The sequence below is a fragment of the Dasypus novemcinctus genome, chromosome 9 (genome assembly GCF_030445035.2).
Source record: "Dasypus novemcinctus isolate mDasNov1 chromosome 9, mDasNov1.1.hap2, whole genome shotgun sequence".
Classification (NCBI taxonomy): Eukaryota; Metazoa; Chordata; class Mammalia; order Cingulata; family Dasypodidae; genus Dasypus; species Dasypus novemcinctus.
This window is the reverse complement of record NC_080681.1, coordinates 104901955-104919204: the sequence shown is the minus strand read 5'-3', so window position 1 is coordinate 104919204 and position 17250 is coordinate 104901955.

Below are 17250 nucleotides of genomic sequence, written 5' to 3'. Positions count from 1 at the left end.
AATATCTCGAGGCTAATGAAAATGAAAACACAACACACAAAAACTTATGGGATAGAGCAAAGGCAGCACAGAGAGGGAAATCTACAGCTTCAAATGTTTATATTAAAGAAGAATGATCTCAAATTAGAGACCCAAGTTCACAACTGGAGGAACTAGAAAAAGAAGAAAAAACTAAATCCAAAGATAGCAGAAGGAAGGAAATAACAAAGCTTAGAGTTCAGGCCAATGAAATGGAGGGCAAAAACATAGAATCAACAAAACCAAAGCTGGTTCTTTGAAAAGGTCAATAAAATTGACAAACTTTTAGCTAGACATATAAAAGAGAGGATACAAATAACTAAAATCAGAAATGAATATTACTACTGACTTCACAGAAATAAAAAGGATTATAAGAAGATACTATGAACAGTTGTACACAAACAAATTAGATAACCTAGATGAAATGGACAAATTGCTAAAAACACACAAACTGCCTACACTGACCAATATCAAGTTAAGAGACTGACCCCTTCCAGGGGGGGCAGATGTAGCTCAAGTTGTTGAGCACCTGCTTCCCATGTGACAGGTCCTGGGTTGGATCCCCCAAACCTCCTAAAAAAACAAAACAAAAAACCTTCCAACAAAGAAAATTCCAGGTAGCTTCACTGATAAACTGTATAAACTCTCCAAGAAGAATTAACACCAATCCTTCTCAAACTCAAACTTGGAAAGAAGGAAACATTCCTAACTTATTCTATGAGGCCAGAATCACCTAATATCAAAGCCAGATAAAGAAAGCACAAGGAAAGAAAATTACAGACCAATATCCCTTATGAATATAGATGCAGATATCCTCAACAAAATACTAGCAAACAAAATTCAATAGTATATTAAAAGCATTATACAACAAGAACAAGTGGGATTTATTCCAGGTATGCAAGGGTAGCTCAACACAAGAAAGTCAATTAATGTAAGACACCTGATGAGGTTTGAATGGTGTGCCCTAATTTGGACATGTTCTCAGTATTGGTCCACATTCTGGTGGGTGGGAACCCATTGTAAAGAGGATATTTTCCTTAATTCAGGTGTGGCCCAACTAAATCGGATTGGGCTTTAAACTGGATCACTAGGGTCTTTTATAAGCAGATTGAAAGTCAGATGGAGAGAAAAGCTACAGGGAGCAGCCAGAAGATGGAAGTCAACAGGATCCAGAAAGGAGAGGAGAATACACCACCATGTGCATTGCCATGTGGAAAGCCAAGGAACCCTGAAGATTGCTGGCCAGTCAAAAGTTACCAATCCTGAGGAAGCAAGCCTTCTAGCCTCTGAAACCAGCAGCCCATAAATTCTCATTATTTAAGCCAAGCCTTGTACAGTATTTGTGTTAGTAACCAGGAAACTAAAATAATACCATATTAATAGAACAAACAGGAGGGAAAGTATGATCCTCTCAATTGAAGCAGAAATGGCATTTGATAAAGTCCGGCACCCATTCTTGATTTTAAAAACACTAAAAAAAAAAAAAAAGTAATTAATTAAAAACAAAAATAAAAACCAGGAATAGAAGGAAACATCTTCAAAATGATAAAGGGCATCTATGAAAAACCCAGAGCTAGCATCATAAGATGTTCCTAAGATCAGTAACAAGACAAGGATGCCCACAGTCACCACTGTTATTCAGCATTCTGTTGGAAATTCTAGCCAGAGCAATTAGGTAAGAAAAATTAATAAAAGATGTTCACATTGGAAGGGAAGAAGTAAAACATTCCCTATTTGAAGATAATATGATCCTATATATTGAAAATCCTGAAAAATAACAACAAAACTGTTAGAGCTAATAAACAAATTCAACAAAGTGGCTGGGTACAAGACCAACATGCAAAAATAAGTAACCTTTCTGTATACAATCTGAAGAAGAGATCAAGAAAAATATTCCATTAGCAATCGCAACTAAAAGAATGAAATATTTAGGAATTAATTTAGAAAATGATGGAAAGGGCTTTTATTGCAAAACTATAAAACATTGCTAAAAATAATCAAAGAAGACTTAAACAAATGGAAGAACAGTCCATGTTCAGGGATAGGAAAGCTAAGATGTCAATACTATCCAGAACAATTTACAGGTTCAATGCAATCAAAATTCCAACAGATTTCTTTATAGGTTCCAATCATTTTCTTTTTGCAGAAATGGAAAAGTCAAACATCAAATTTATATGGAAGGATAAGGGGTGCCAAATAGCCAAAAACATTCTGAAAATGAAGAATTGAGTTGGAAGACTCACACTTTCCAATTTTAAAACTCACTACAAACCTACAGTAATCAAAACAGCATGGTAGTGGCACAAGGACAGACATTTAGACTAAAGGAATCAAGTCGAGAGTTCAGAACTAAATCCTCATCTCTGTGGCCAATTCATTTTGACAAGGGTGTCAAGTCCACTCAGTGGGGAAAGAATAACTTTTTCAACAAATGATGCTGGGAAAACTGTATCACTATATGCAAAAGAATGAACATGGGTCCTCACTTTAAAACATATACAAGATTAACTCAAAATGGAACAAAGGCCTAAATATTTTTTTAAAATCTATAAAACTCCTAGAAAAAAGGCATAGGGAAACATCTTCAGGAACTTGTTTCAGTTTAGACTACATCAAAAGTAGTTTTGACTACATCAAAATTATGAGCAACAAAAGAAAAAATAGATAAATGGGACTTCACAAAAATTTTTAAATGTTATGCATCAAAGGGCTTTATCATGAAAGCAAAAAGACAGCCTACAGAATGTGAGAAAATATGTGGAAACCACATATCTGATAAGGCTTTAATATCCAGAATGTATAAAGAAATCCTATAACTCAACAACAAAAATGGCAAACCCAATTAAATAATGAACAAAGGAACAAAATAGACATTTCTACAAAAAAGATATACAAATGACCAATAAGAACATTAAAAGATGCTCAATATTGACAATGAGCAAGATGGTGGTGGAGTAAGAAGCTCCTAGAGTCAGCTTCTGCTACAGGGCAGTTAGTAAACACCCAGAGCTATCTGGAACTAGCTAAAGCACCTGTTTGGGGGCTCCAGGAGACCAGAAAAGCATCCTGCCACATCCTTGAAGGAATGTAAGGAGGAGGCTGCCCATCTGCAGAGAAGATTCGTAAGTAGAGTGTTCCATGCCCAGAGGCAGTGCCCATTCTCCAAGCAACCTTGAGAGCTCTTCCCCAAAATGGGGGAGGAAGAGACAGTTGAACACCAACTTCAGCTACGGATGAGTAAATTCAGCAGGCTAAAATATACTCCTGAGAACAGCTAATGTTTGAGCCTGTCCAAGTCAGAAAGAGGCCGGTAGCCACCATCTTAACTTAGTGCCTGGCACAAGGGTAAGTGGAGTGGACTGATATTCTCAGTGCTGGTGGGGACTGGCTTCTTTCCATCCAGATCAGATTTCAGCTGTACCCTAGCCACAGTGCCACCTCCAGCAGGGAGGAAGATGTGGCGACCTGCACCAGCCTCTCTGGGAATTTACCAACCAAGTCACAGAGGATGGTAATTATCTTACTCTGGTGGCATGAGCCACCCCAGGAGCTATTCTGTGGCCAGAATTGGAAGCTCCACTTCCCAAAAACAAGGGAGGAGGAGATGGTTGACTGCCAATTTTGGCTACTGATTGGTAGACTCAGGTGGTTAAGATATAACCCTGGGAACAGCTGGATTGTGAATCTGCCCAAGTAGCAAAAAGGCCAGTGGCCTTTTTTGACTCCACCCCCAGCCTGAGGGGAAGCCGGCTGATCGAAAAATCATAGTGACTGTAAGAACCAGTTTCTTTCACCCAGATCAGCCTGCAGCCCTAGGCTAGGTTTCAGCCCCGCCTCTGGCAGAGAGGAGGCTGGCAGGCCCTGCACCAGCCTATCCAGGTAACTGCAGGTAACTTTGGCTGGCACAGACTGAAAATCAGAAGTCTACCGAGACAACTGTGGTCATCTTGAACCCACACTGCATAGATTGCTGCCCATACCTACAACTCCATCCCTACTCCAGGCAGGGGAGAAAGGGGCATGAAACCTCATCAGTGTCTCTGGGTAACTACAGTCTAGGCCTGCATGACTTGTATTATTCCACACAGCTGTGACTCTCTCCCTACCCTTGGCAAAGGAGAAAGTTGGGAGAAGCTTCGTTGGTCCCTGGTGCAATGAGGGCAGCTTGAGCCTCTACAGCTTACAGCACCAATTACAACATTGGCTCCTACTGCACAACCAGCAAGGGAGAAAGGGAAGGAAGCCCTAAACTAAAGAGAAAAACTGCACCCAGAATAAATACTCTAGTAATACAGATGCCAGACACCAACAAAAAATTACAATCCACCCCAAGAAACAGAAGCTATGGCCCAGTTAAAGGAACAAGATAAGCCTCCAGATGACAAAAAGGAGTTAAGACAACTAATCATAGATGTTCAAACAAATCTCCTTAACAAATTCAATGAGATGGCTAAAGGCATTAAGGATATTAAGAAGACATTGGATGAGCACAAAGAAGAATTTGAAAGCACACATAGAAAAATAGCAGATCTAATGGGAATGAAAGGTGTAATAAATGAAATTAAGAAAACATGGGAATCATATAATAGCAGATTTGAGGAGGCAGAGGAAAGGATTGATGAGCTTGAAGAAATGGTCCCTGAAAGTGAACATAAAAAAAAAAAACAAAAAAAAAAAAACAGATGAAGGAAAGAATGGGAAAAATTGACCAAAGTCTCAGGGAACTAAATGACAGCAAAAGTTGTGCAAACATACATGTCATGGGGTGTCCTAGAAAGAGAAGAGAAAGGAAAAGGGATAGAAGGAATATTTGAAGACATAATGGTAGAAAATTTCCTAACCCTATTGAAGGACATAGGTACCCATGTCCAAGAAGCACAATGTACTCCCATCTGAAAAAATCTGAATAGACCAACTCTGAGACACATACTCATCAGAATGTCAAATGCCAAAGACAAAAAGAGAATTCTGAGAACAGCAGAGAAAAGCAATGCTTAATATATAAGGGATACCCAATAAGATTAAGTGCTGATTTCTCACCAGAAACCATGGAGGCAAGAAGACAGTGGTCTGATATAGTTAAGATACTACAAGACAAAAACATCCAGCCAAGAATCTTATATCCAGCAAGACTGTCTTTCAAAAATGAGGGCAAGATTAGCATATTCACAGATAAACAGAGATTGGGAGAATTTCTAAGCAAGAGACCAGATTTTCAGGAAATACTAAAGGGTGTGCTAGAGCCTGAAAAGGAAAGAGAGAAGAGAGAGGCCTGGAAGAGAGTCTAGAAATGAATATTATATCAATAAAAGTAACTAAAAGTGTCAAAAGAATGGTGAAAATAAAATGACAGATAAAACTCAAATAGTCAGGTATAAACTTAACTGACGATATAAAGCACTTGTTCAGAAAACTGCAACTCAGTGTTAAAACTAATCAAAAAAGACCTAAATAACTGGAAGAACATTCTATGCTCATGGATTGGAAGACTAAATATCATTAAGATGTCAGTTCTACTCAAATTGATATACAGATTCAATGCAATCCTAATTTTTAAAATCCCACCAGCATTAAAAAAAAAAATTGAAAACACAATCATAAAATTTATTTGGAAGGGTAAGGGGTCCTGAATAGCCAGAAACATCTAAAAAAGGAAAAGTGAACCCTCGTCTCCTGACTTTAAATCATATTACCTGGCTATCGTGGTAAAAACAGCATGGTACTGGCATAAAGACAAACACATAGACCAATGGAATTGGTGGTTCAGAAACAGACCCTCACATGTATGATCAAGTGATTTTTGACTAGCCTGTGAAACCCACACAGCTCAGGCAGAACAGTCCATTCAACAAATGATGCTGAAAGAATTGGATATCCATAGCTGAAAGAACCCTATCTCACACCTTATCCAAAAAGTAACTCAAAATGGTTCAAAAAACTAAAAATAAAAGCAAGGACTATAAAATTTCTAGAAGAAATTATTGGAAAATATCTTTAAGAACTTGTGGTAGGTGGTGGATTCTTAAAGGAGATAAGAGGAGTACTGAGATGGACTACTGGTATTTAATGTATGTAGAATTTTAAATAGCTTTATTGTAAAAGTATGGAAATGTATAGAGTGGATGGTAACACACAGTGAGTAACAGCTAGTTTATAAATGGGGATGTGACTGAAAATGGTAGGCTAGTTATGTAAATGCCAATTGACAGAATGTTAGAGAATAATCTAGGAACTGAATAGCACAGTAAACCAAGAGTTGGATGAGAATTGTGGCTGATGGTACAGATGCAAGAGTGTCTTTTGTGAGCTACAGCAAATGTACAACACTACTGCAGGGTATTGGGAATGTGCAGAAGCATGGAAAAATACAGCTGGAGTGACCTATGCACTGTGGTTAGTAGTAATAATATAATCTTCTTGCATCTATGGGAAAGATGTACTGTGTTGATAATGAGGCAGTATGGAAAATGTGAGCCAAATGTACACTATGGACATCATAACAATCAGATGATATTATCTTATCTGTAGCAAATGTTCAACCACAGTGTGGTATGTTGATGGAGAGGTGTTGTTGGGAATTCTGCACATGTGCATGATTGTTTTATAAGTTTACAACATCTGTCATAAAAAATATATTTAAAAAATAATAGGGTGGGTGGGGGAGAAAACACACCAAGTGTAAGAAAAGGACTATGATTAGTAGTAAGATTTTGACAATATTCTCTCATAATTTGTAACAAACATCTCCTGACAACGCAAGGTGTTGGTGGAAGGTTGATGTATGGGAACCTTGAATGATGTTACGCATATTTGCTTTGTAAGACCACAACTTTTACTATACACTTAATTGTTTATGTATGTTCATATATAAATGATATAAAAATAATAATAATAGGATTGGTTCAGGGAAAAATACTTTGGTTAATAGTAATCTTCTGGCAATGCTCTTTAATCAATAGTTAAAAAGGTCTAACAATAATGCAAGTTATTGGTGGTACAGTGAGTTATGAGAGTCCTGTGTGATGTTATACATGTTTGTTTTGTAAGTTCACAACTATTATTATACATTTATTATTTATGTATGTTTATGTTTGAGTGATATACTTTAATAAATTAATTTTTTTAAAAAAGATACTCAATATCATTAACCACTAGGGAAATGAAATCAAAACCAAATGAGATACCATTTCACACCTATTAGAATGGCTACTATTAAAAAAAAAATAGAAAATATCAAGTGTTGGAGAGGATGTGGAGAAATTGACACACTCATTCATGGCTAGTGGGGAAGTAAAATGGAATAACCACTGTGGAAAACAGTTTGGCAGTTCTTCAGAAAGTATAGAATTACTATATGACTTGGAAATTACACTTCTAGGTAATTGAGAGAATTGAAAGCAGTGATTTGAACAGATTATTTGCACACTGATGTTCATAGAGACATTATTCACAATTTCCAAAAACGGAACCAACCCATGTCCATTAACAGATGAGTGGATAAACAAAATATGGTACATACATTCAAAAGATTATTATCCAGTCATGAAAAGGAATGAAGTTCTGATACATGTGACATAGATGAATCTCAAAGACATCATGTTGAGTGACATAAGCCAGGCACAAAAGGGCAAACATTGTATGTTCTCACTGATATGAAATAATAAAAATATGCAAATTCAGAGTTAGAAACTAGAATACAAGTTACCAGGGGCCAGGGTGGGGGTAGGGAATGGGAAGTTAATGCTTGATTGATACATAGTTTCTGTTTTGAGTGATGGAAAAGTTTTGGTAATAGATGGTTGTGATGGTAACACAACACTGTGAATGTAATTAACACCAATGAATTGTACGTTTGAAAGTGGTTAAATGGGAAATTTTAGGTCATATATATGTTACCAAACTTCTTAAAAACAAAAATTATCCAACACAAACAGTGAACACTAATGTAAACTATGGACTATAGTTAACATAAATCCAATAATATTGTTTCATCAATTGTAACAAGGTACTGCACTAATGCAAAATGTTAATATGGAAAACTATGTGGGAAATCTGTATTTTCTGAATGTTTTTTCTGTAAACCTACAGCTTCATATTTATATATTAATTATTGATGAGGATGTCAATGTCATTCTCTGTCCCCATTTCCCAGTGTGCTTTGCAATGGTCCCAATTCCCCTTTCAGTGAGGAAGCATCAGGCTCCCCAAGTTGGGCCGGGCTAATGAAATCTGGGTTGAGAAAGTATCAGTTACTCGGCACAGGAAAGAGTGCCTCACTTCCTTTCACAGTCTCCTTTCCATGGGCCAGGCAGCAGTCATCGGAACCCAGCCATCCCGCCAGAAGCCCTATCCCGAGACCCTTTTCCAGGCTGAGCAACCACCCCCCACCTCTGCAACCCCAGGGAGGTCCGTGGCCCTCTCTTTGCTGCTGCCATGAGGCCTGAGGTCCGTGTCATTTTCTCCCTGTCAGGTCCTGCCGACAGCTGTCACTCGGCTGGAATTGCACTCCCTCTCTCTCCTCCTCCACGCTCTGCTCTGGACAGGCTCTGTCTGCTTCTGCCAGGGAGTTGTTTACGTAGGTTATTAAATGTCTCTGCCTTTCTTTGCTTGTGAACTGCCTCCTTTAGAGATGAAAAAATACTGAGATCAAAAAAGGCAAGTTGAACTTCCTGAAGGCGACAGTTCGAAAATGAGTTTGTGGGTAATTCTGATGACGCCAGTTCTGGCTCCTGTGGACATACCCAGGTGTGGTAGGCTAAATACTGGCCCCAGAATGTCTCCAGATCCTAATCCCTGGAATCTGAGAGTGCTTTCTTACATGGCAAAAGTAACTTGAGGAAGTGAATAAGTTAAAGTTCTTGAAGAAAGCTACGCAATGATGGAAGCAGAGAATGAACAGATGCACTTTGAAGATGGAGGGAGGTACCCCAAACCAAGGAACATAGGAGGTCACTAGAAGCTGGAACGAGAAGGAAATGGATTTTCTCCAAGAGCCTCCAGAGGGAGCATGGCCCTGCCAACAACTTTATTTCAGCCCAGTGAACCCCATCTCAGAGTTATGGCCTCCCCAACTGTAAGAGGATAAATGTGTGCTGTTTTAAGGCACCAAGTTTTTGGTTATTTGCTACAGGCACTGTAGGAAACTAATACACTGGGCAAGTGAGAGAATGGGACAGGGGTAGGTACATGTTACTGAAAAAAGAGGCATCGAGCAAGGTTCCAGGGTGGTGTAGGAGGAACAAAGAGTTGCAGAGATAGGTGGGGACATTATTGTCACCAAGCTCATTCCTTCATTGAACAAATATTGAATGAACAATCCCTGGGCACTCGACTGTGAGTCACAGTCCCTGCCCTTGTGGAGTCCACAGTCTGGTGGGAAAAGACAGACAAGTAAGCACTTGGCATTCACAAAAAAAGGAATACTTAATCTAGGCTTGGCAGTCAAGGAAGGCTTCGTGAGGAAGTGGTATCTCGTCTGAGACCTGAAATAAGGACATAGCCCAATGGAGAGGCAAGTCAGTAAGAGTGTTGGAGGAGGGAGGGATGGTGTGGATAAAGGTCTGGAGGCAGGAACGCATTTGGTGCACCCGAGCACTGAGTATTCTGGTGAGACTGTAGAAAGTGAGGGGGAGACAAGGTCATGAGAAGTCACATAAGTCAGGACAAGGATCATGGGCTCACGCTGAAGGCAACAGCAGCCCCAGTGAGGTTTCAGGCCAAGATGTGGCATCACCCAGTCCACATTTTCGAAAGCTCGCTCTAGTCAGCAAGGAGTCAGAGTTTTACAGATTATACCAAAGAAGCAGAGAAGATGTGAAAGTCACATGGAGCGGTCCTGAAAGCACTTTGTCTTTCCCCATTTTGTCCTCGGTTCCTTCTGATGACAAGGTCTTCACCCTGACAGCAAAATGCCTGACCATGCCCACCTTCATCTCATCCTTACCCCAGTCGTGAGGAAAACAGGACTATTTGAGTTTCAAGTGACCATGATCGAAAGGAGTCTGTAATATCCGTCTACTTGGGACACTTTCTGTTTCTGTCTATTAGCCAGGTAAATATCATTGTGCCTCCTTTTACTCTAAAAAAAGGTCCTGGCTTGGACAATAAATGTCCCAAAAGAAAACTAACCCCAAATGAGCTAAGGAAAAGGAGAATGAATTAACTCTCATAACAAGGATGCCAACTTCCAAGCCTGGAAAGAAGGGGTCTCATTGCTCCACTCTACCTTGGCTCAGTCAGTTGCATAATTCAGGATCTGTCTAAATATGCAGTATCCCACTTCTGGTACCAATTTCTGGTTTATTTAGGTTGCATACAAGAGTAAACAAGTCTGGCTACATAACATGCAGGAGCTCACAGAACTGAAAGAAATGGGGGGGGGGGGGAAGAAGAGAGAAAAGGGGAGAACCTGAGTGAGTACAGAAATTCATATCTCCATAGGTCATCACTATTGATGAACTGAACTCCAGTCACTTTCTTCATGGGCCTCTGATCAAAATTCAACAGATAGAATGATTGTCTATATTGAGTCAACTGCCCACCCCTGAGGCTAGTGGTGGGGTCCCATGATTGGAGGCCCAGCAGAATCACAAAGCATTTGGGAGAAGCAGTCCCCCAGAAGAAGGGATTCTGGGCAACCAAAAGCAAGTAAAGCACAACAAACTATGAGATGAGAATGATGAAGTCTTTTCTCTCCATTTTACTGTGCACTGTGTACTGTGCAAAGACATAAATGGTGGTGGTGCAGCCTGCACTCAGCTTGCCAAGATGTTGTGCCCACAGAGCTGCATCCACCCAGAAAGGCACCTTCTTCTCTTTCACACAAAGGAACCAACTGGTCTGCAGCCAGCCCTGGATTCAATTCTTTGTCTAAGTGGCCAGGGAAAACATGGAAGCAGCAGGACTCAGAGAAGTAAAGTAACTTTGATTTTCTGGCTTCTGGAACATTAGAGTTGGAAGAAATTCAGGATCTTGTGGTCCAGCCTCACTGTTTTGCAGATGGGGAAACTGAGACCCAAAGATGGGATGAATGTGCTTGAGATCATGGAGCAGTATAGTGTCAGAGGAGGAAATGGAGGCCAGCTGCCCTCACCTGCAGTCCAGTGCTCTTCCCAGCACAATGCATGTGCCAAAATGAGAATGAAGGAACATCCATTAAATAAATGAGGGGGAGGCCAAAGGAAGGAGGTCAAGCCCTTCTCTCTGGGCTTCAGGTTCCCTGAAGGAGCCTTGAAGGAGAGGTTAAACCACATAATTTTTAAGGGATCTTTTAATTAAAGAGTTGTTCTTTCGGAGAGAGAGAGTTCATATTTGGAGAGGAGGGGGAGGAAGAGATGAGGTCTTGTCTGTGGGGGTAGGGGGAGCCTGGATTCACCAGGCTCTGGGGCAGTTTGGAGGTGAAGCGTTCTGGAATTTGAAAGTCTCTTCCTTAACAATCTGATTTGAGATGCTCCAGGAAAATGAGAACCAGCTGAAGCAATCAAGTACACATCTCTTTGACCCACCAAGCACGTGATATCTTCCATGTGTGAAATGCCTGATGGTGCAGTTTAACCTGTAATGCATTCCAGGCACCCAGGTCCACCCACCCAGCCCACCTCCCCCAGCCAGGACTTCCTGGGTGAACCTCACCTGCAGCCGGTGGCCTCACTGGGAGCAGAGAAACCCAAGAATCCCACCAGCTAAATCTAGGAAAGAACTCAGAGAGCTCATCCATGCAATGCCCCTCCCTTGGCAGATGGAAAAACCAAGACCCAAAGTAGGGGAGTACTTGCTCAAGATCACATGAGAAGGGAGGGGCAGAACCAGAACTTGAACCAAAAATTTCAGAGCCTTGTGCAAAGCTGGACTCCTGGTTTTGAATCATCATCCAATAAACCTCTGCTCACTTTACCTCCTAGAGTTGGATTTGGGTTGCATTGCCTGCTCATTTGTTGCTCTGTGGTGTCAGTCAGTAAAATGTTTGTGATTTTGGCCCCACTTCTCATACAGACACATAAGGAATGGAAAGGTATTTGCTGGCTGCTTAGCCAAAACTGAGAGGAGAGAAACAGAGCAGGGCCTGGGCTCTCGGAGGCCTGTGCCAGGCCCTGCTCGGGTGCCTCTGGAATCCCTGCTGTTCTCCCTCTGTTTGCCATCTGAGAGGCCAAAGTCCTAACACTAACTCCCCTTTTCCCTGTAGCTGAGTGTGTTCTGTTACTTGCAACCCAAGGATCCCAATACAGACAACAAAGAAACGCGACACTTCCAGACAATCAGAGGGGTCTGGAGACAGCCAGACAGCTGAGCTCTATTTTCTTCCTCCTACTCCATCTCTCTCTTCCTTCTCTCCCACGCTCAGCCCCTTCGCTAGATCATCCATTCACTCCCCAGCTGTTGCCACTTGTGCCTGTTCAGCCCCTGCACTGGTCACACTGGGGACACCAAGAGGGACGAGGCCTGTCCCTGCCCCACGACAGACAAAGCAGTCAGTGGTCAGTGCTGAGGTGGGGAGGCCTGGAGGGGCTGAGGAGCCCAGGCAGGACCCTGGGTCAGAGAGGCTGAGCCTGCTCTGGGGCTGGAGGAGAAGGGGGGCCGGGCAGGGCAAGGCAGGAGAACAGGATTGTGGGTCGAAGCAGCAGAGCCCCCGCAGAGGTCTGGGGGGAGGGCCAGGGACGGCAGGCAGTGGGCGTGCAGGTGGGCAGCGGGCGGGAAGCAGGTACAGTCGCCTGGGGCTCCGCTGAGGTCCCAGGGCTCCTCCAATCCCTGGCTGCGGAGAAGCCTCTTACTCCCCTCGCACTGTCTCCCTCCCTCCTATTTTCTCTCTTCCTTCCTCAGATCACTCTGCCTCTCCCTCCATCCGCTCCTCCCACCCTCCCTCTTGCCCCTTCTTCCCATTCCTCCCTTCTCACCACCCTTGTTCTCCCCAGACCCCCTTCCCCACCCGCAGGCCCTAGGCTGCTCCGCCGAGCGCACCGCGAGGGCCTGCAGCGCCACCTCCAGGCCGCAGCGGGCGGGGGCTCCGCGCTCCGCGGGAGGAAGACGAGCGCCCCCGCCCCGCCCCGAGACCAGGCGGAGGCGCCGCCCACCCGGCGGTCCCCGCTCCCCTCCTTCGCCCGCAGCCGGGGGTCGCGCAGCTCCGGGCCGACGCTGCCGTCAAGAGCAGCCCCTCCCTGCCTCCCCGAGCGGCCTAATTACCAGCCCGGCTCGTCGCCCCAAGGACGCGGCGCCAGGACCGATGCGTTCACTAACGGGGTCCCTTCCCCCTCGCAGCTCCTGCTCCCCGAGGGCGCCGCCAGCCAGAGCCAGCGTTCTCTGCCCTCCTGGGAGGGTGGGCCCCGCCGGGCTATCACCCCCGTGTTACGGATGGGGAAACGGAGCCGGGGGGTGAGGGCGTGATCGACGCAGGATCTGGGAGAGCCTGGCGCTGCTCGCTGGTTCCTTTGCTCAACAGTCGCTCGTGGACGCTCACGCCGCCCTGGGACCAGGGACCCCGAGACAGAGGGCACAGAGGAGGAGCTCCCTGCCCTGGGGATACGTCAAGGGGCGGTTACAGCCCTGGGAGATGGCACTATGATGGGGGGTGTCATCACTGTGGGAATCCAGAGAAGGTTCTGGCAACTCAGGGGACTTCTAGAAAGGGTGGGGCGGGGGAAGTGGGAAACAGCTTCACAGAAGAGGTGGTGCCTGACCTGATCCGTCCAGGTAGAACTCGCCAGGGAAGGTGATGGGAAGGCGACCCTCCACGCAGGGAGGTTTCAGATGTGGGGAGATCTGCGTGGCTGAGGAGCAAAGAGGACAACGGGGCCTTTGGCTGGGGGGCAGGGGCCAGAGCACAAAAGGCTTTGGTAGCCTGCTTGCTGCTTACCCTGTATGGGTAGTTCTGACGCAATAGAAACTAATAAAAGCAAGAATTTAAAAATAAATAAATAAATTATTATTATTATTTTAGTGGCTGCAGCTAACACTTATGGACTGCCCATGTGCTGGGCACTGTCTCAAGCTTTACATTTATTGGCTAAGCTAATTTTTAGGACAACTCCACAAGGTAGGTATAATTGGGGAAAGCAAGCACAGAGAACATAAGTAATTTGTTCAAAGTCGCTCCAAGTGGCTACCAAGTGGCAGAGTCTGAACTTGAACTCAGCATCCTGTGTCTAGAATCTACTACCCAAAGTTCACTCTCGACCCTCTGATGCCCCAATGCCCAGCCGAATTGTTCTTAGCTTCTGCCTCCTATGAAGAAAAGTATCTACCCATATCCTCAGTGGTCAGAGGGAGTTAATATTTGGAAAAAATATAAAAACAAAAGAGCAAAGGGCATGGAGAATGCAACATTTAGCCTAAAGCAATGATTTGCTAATGGTGGGATCCAGAAATTGAACTGGGGTCACGTTGGATGGAATTTAGAGCAGCCCCTCGCCCAGCGTCAGTCTCCTGGCGTGGCCAGCACAGCCTCTCTTCCACCCGCTCCTCTGCAGCTTGGCTGCTGCCCCTGGGGTGGAGGCACTCCCAGAGCTGTGCTAATGGTGGAACACAAGTCTGAAGTCCTGCAGAGTTGAGTATCCAATAAATCCTCTGCTTTCCCTCCTATGGCTTCCGGAAGGGAGGGAGGTTTCAAGGCTCTTGTCACCAGTCTAGAGATTTTCTCTGGCTGGGCAGAGAATGGATGCAATTCCCAAATGAGGTGTGCAATTGCACATCATTCCCTTAATGAACATGTGGCTAGGAAGAAAGAAGTGAGGGGAAATTCCAGTGTTTCCAGAGATAGCTCAAGAGGGTTGAGTCTCATTTGTGCTCTTGGAATATTTTTTCTCTCTTCTCCTATCTGCATCTGTGCTTTCTCATGGGTGGGACTATGTAAGGGGGGTGCAACCGAAGCCCAAGAGGGCCATGGAGAGACCCTGCCCAACACAGGCCACCTGCGTGAGGACAAGGGTGGAGCTGCGCTTTAACGATGGTGAAGAGTGTGGATGTAGAGAGCTCCCCTTCCTCTCCCTCTGCTCACCCCACTTCATGCTGCAGGTACAAGAATGGTCCCTGCTCCTCTTCCAAATTCTGCTCCTTTGCACACGCCGTCCCTCCTGCCAGGAAGTCCCTTCTCCCTCCTGGTAAAAGCCTCCTCCTCTGGGAGGACCTCCTGATGCTGCTTTCCTCCATCCCCTGCACACTTTCACACATACAGACACACACATACACATGCATGTGTACACATGCACACCTACACACATACTCTCTGGCTCTTTTAAGTCCCCCCCAGATACTCTTACTTTTAGAAACTCCTTCCACCATCAGATCAAACATTAACATGCACCCACTTCCCATTTTAAATACTAATTACATGTAATTGCAAAAGCCAAGTTGGAGTGGAAGGTAACCAGTTGATAATGTTATGATTTGTAGACATTTGATTAAACATTTATCCATTTCAATTTTGCAGCTTTCCTTTTTTATTTTGTAGTCAAATAAATTGTTTTCCTGGGTTGTAAATATTTCCATAGGCCCTTGAGTGCTCTCAGGCCCTGACTGATCCCACATGGGGCATGTGATGGAGAAAGCGCTCCCACGCCAGGCCCCTTGGCACCCAGGCCCCTGGCCCTGCATGGGACATGTGGGGTGTCTAATGATCTGTTTCTTTGTGTTCCCAGGGGACAGGGTGCTCCCTGAAGTTGGGTCTCACATCCCAGCCTTTCTCTGGGGTGCATGCTCAAGGCCAGGGCCAGGTAGAGAGTAAAGTTAGTTAAAGTTTTTTGAAAGGAAGAGGAAAAGGAGGAAGGGAGAGGGACAGAGGGAGGGAGAGAGTGAGAAAAGGAAGTGTAGTAGAGAAGTCGGGGTGTATGCAGTATTGAAGGCCAGGACACGAGAACTCTGAGAAGGAAGTTGGTTTATTTCGACCAGCCGGACTCAGCAGACTCTTGTCCTAATAATAACCAAGCCCCGAATAGCATTTTTCGGTCTCTTATACAGAGGTTTAAGATTACGGAGACAAAGGGTGATGGTAGGCAAACAGACCTTTGGTTAGTTTCTTCAGTGTTTGATCTGAGGATCAGATAGGTTATTTCTTCCAGGTGAGTTGCATATTTCCCACATTCAAGCCAGCTTGGATTTAGCATATCTTCCACATTCCATCTGGATGCAACCTTGAATACACCTTCAGTCTCACATCCTTTCTAAACATTCAAAGACTGTAGGGCCTCTATTACTTATTTGGACTTTTAGGGACTAGGTACACTTGGAAACAATTTTGAATTTATGCACAGGCTATATCAGAAGGAAGGAAGAAAAGAAGGAAGGGAGGGAGGCAGTGAAGGATGGAGGAACCCTGAGTTTTCAGCAGAGTCAAATTGCAGGAAAGAGAAGACACAGTTGTTGTGGGTCCAGAGACATGGCGATGTGCTCTCTGCATCCCCTTCCCACAATGCTTCCCACAGTGGATCTCAGGGATGCCTTTTCTAGAGGGCCAAGGGTTTTCTTCCCCACTGACATATTGAAAAATTACACATTTTCTCAGGTCCATCATGAGCTGGGTATGGGTGGGCCTCCACCCCAGGTGAGCCTCTTGCACTTGCACTGGTCCTCTTTGTGGTGTCACATGTTGGGCCTCGGTCTGAAGGCGGGGCTGGCCCCAGGCCCTGGTTTGCTCTCTGATGGTTTTCTCCCATCAGGGACTTTCTTCATCTCATTCCCAGCAGATGGTCAGAAGGTGTGGGGAGCAGATGGAGGCGGCACTAGGCAGTCTCCCAGCCCTGCTGCAGAGAATGGACCTTTCAGCAGGGGCTTGGCTCCTTAGGCTGGATCTGGCTGTGCTGAGGTCACTTTATGCCTGACCCTGGAAGGGAGTGACTCCCTTCCTTCACAGGCTAATGTCCACAGGTCCAATAGACCCTGTAACAACCCTACCTGGCCTGACCCCTTCCTCCTCCCCCCACTCCCTCTTGCTCACTCCACTCAGCCACACTGGCCTTCTGGATGCTCCTTGAACACGACCAGCACATGCCTGCCTCAGGGCCTTTGCACTGGCCATTCCCTTTGCCAGGAACATTCTTCCCCAAGTTGCCCACATCCTTCACTCCTTGACTTTATTCACATCTCTGATCAATGTCGCCTCCTTAGAGAGGCTCCCTTAACCACCCCATCTTAAAGAGCCCCCTTCCTTTGGGAGACCTGCAGTGATGGGCTGAAGGTTTACTGAAGGAGTCTAGGCTCAGGGCAAGTTCACAGGAAGGAAAGAGACGAGAGTGTACTGTACTGACC